The sequence below is a fragment of the Aplysia californica genome, unplaced genomic scaffold (assembly GCF_000002075.1).
Source record: "Aplysia californica isolate F4 #8 unplaced genomic scaffold, AplCal3.0 scaffold00320, whole genome shotgun sequence".
Classification (NCBI taxonomy): Eukaryota; Metazoa; Mollusca; class Gastropoda; order Aplysiida; family Aplysiidae; genus Aplysia; species Aplysia californica.
In genome coordinates, this window is record NW_004797590.1 from 433,784 (window position 1) to 435,666 (window position 1,883).

Below are 1,883 nucleotides of genomic sequence, written 5' to 3' on the forward strand. Positions count from 1 at the left end.
ACTCCCGCCCCCCCTCTCTCTCTCCACACTCTGTACAACCGATGACGTCCTAACGGCCGACGGTATAACGTGCAAGAAAAATCTGCTGTCGTCACAAAGCAAACCTGATGTTTAGAAGTTTTCGCGGAGTTCCCAGCCTACAACCACAGTTACTCAACATTTTCCCTTACAACTCGTAATTTTTACGGGAGAGTTGCAGAGAATAAAAATTTCTACTCACTTGAGTAAACACGTAGAAAGATTGATCGGGGTATAGAATTTACTTGTATATATAAAGCGGGCACCAGAGCTCAAAGAATTCAACTTCTCTCGTAGTGAAAGCTTCAACAAGACATAATTTCTGTCTCGGATCTTTGAGTCTGCTCAATTTACTTCAGGAATTTTTTTAACCGCTTTTCTAACAAGGTGAGAAACTTAAGACGAGATCATTACTTTTTCGTTGAAATCGTCATCAACCGTGCTAACGAGTGGGCAAAGTAATTAATAATATTATGTTATTTCAGTAGCAGACCAACGATTAATTTGCGGCACATTTCTAACCATCATGTGCAAATCAGGAAAAACGAATTTGCATGTTTCATAGTATATACCTAGTAGTACATATTTCAGAGTGTGTATATTGTTGCCTCTATGTGAATAAATATTCTTTTGTCGAAATTCAGATTCTAAATTTATGGAAAGCAAGAAAAAATACTTAATGCAGATAGGGACGATTGTTAAAAGAATGAAACAATGTTTTCTTTTCTCTGATGAAAAATGCTTTCTGAGTTTAGTACATTTTAACAGTTTATTTACTTAAAAAAAATAAATTAACAATTGCCTGCTGAATGTTATGAGTACCTACTCAACAATATTCCATAGAGCGCATAGCTATTTATAATTGGTCGCTTTTAATGACAAGTGGTCTAACGCAGATTTCGGAGGTTTCCAGAAAGCTTGACCTACACCAAAAGTGGGCATTGCTCTACCTATAGGAGAAGTTTGGTTTCATATGTGTGTATGTTTGTTTGTTTATAGAGAAAACTCTCCTTGTCTTTTAAAGAAACTGAATAAGGGAAAAAACTTTACCTTCGATTTTCTCAAAACAGCATTTTTGGGATAACCCCCTTGTGCTTAAAAGTGACCAAACGATCTGAGATTAGGGCGTGAAAAACTTCGACTAATTTAGCTGGATTAATCTGGATCTCATAATATTGTCACCCCCTTCCTGGTGTTATTGGAGCTTCCAAAATTCGAGCTTCCCAGATAGAGCGTGAATATTAAAGCTTCTTTTTGTGTTGTTTTTTTTTACGTCGTAAAGACTTGAATAGTATAATCTATTTATAGCCATCGGCAGTACGTCGCAGAACAAGAACCTTTTCCATAAACAACAAAGAAAGAAAGAAGAGGAAAAAAGAGAGTGAATGGTTATTTGATTCTTTTCACTTTTCAAACTTGGAGAAAATAAAAAGCTTAATAATTCTGTTTATACTTTATCGGCGGAGGATGGCAAGACCATAAACTTCTCCTTAAAGAAAGAAAGAAAGAAAGAAAGAAAGAAAGAAAAAATAAAACGATAACGAATAGGCACTTCTTTTAACTTTTGACATTTAGAGGAAAAGGAAAAACACCAAACATGGTTTATTTATAGTATCGGCGGTGGATGGCAGGACCATAACCTCGTCACTTAACAAAAAAAAAAAAAGACAACCCAAGGCCTAGATTTAGATCATGCTTTGGAGCTCGTCAACAGCAGAGAATTTGTTTGGTTAGAGAAAGTTAGAGAAAGTTCAAAACATCTGTCTACTGAGGTCTACTTTGTAGGGAAGGGTGCAATATATTTGAAAGATAATATTGTTAAGAACATGTTCTCACAGAGAGAGAGAGAGAGAGAGAGAGAGAGA

The 1,883-nt window shown here is 35.8% G+C and overlaps 1 protein-coding gene across 1 annotated transcript in view; it reads left to right on the top strand.

Annotated features, from left to right (window-relative positions):
- Positions 1–226: 226 nt before the first annotated feature.
- Positions 227–1,883, top strand: part of LOC101848896 (prostaglandin reductase 1) — a gene marked incomplete in the record, with an annotated part of 10,683 nt that continues 9,026 nt past the window's right edge. Inside the window, 1 exon segment of the mRNA XM_013084831.2 lies at positions 227–405.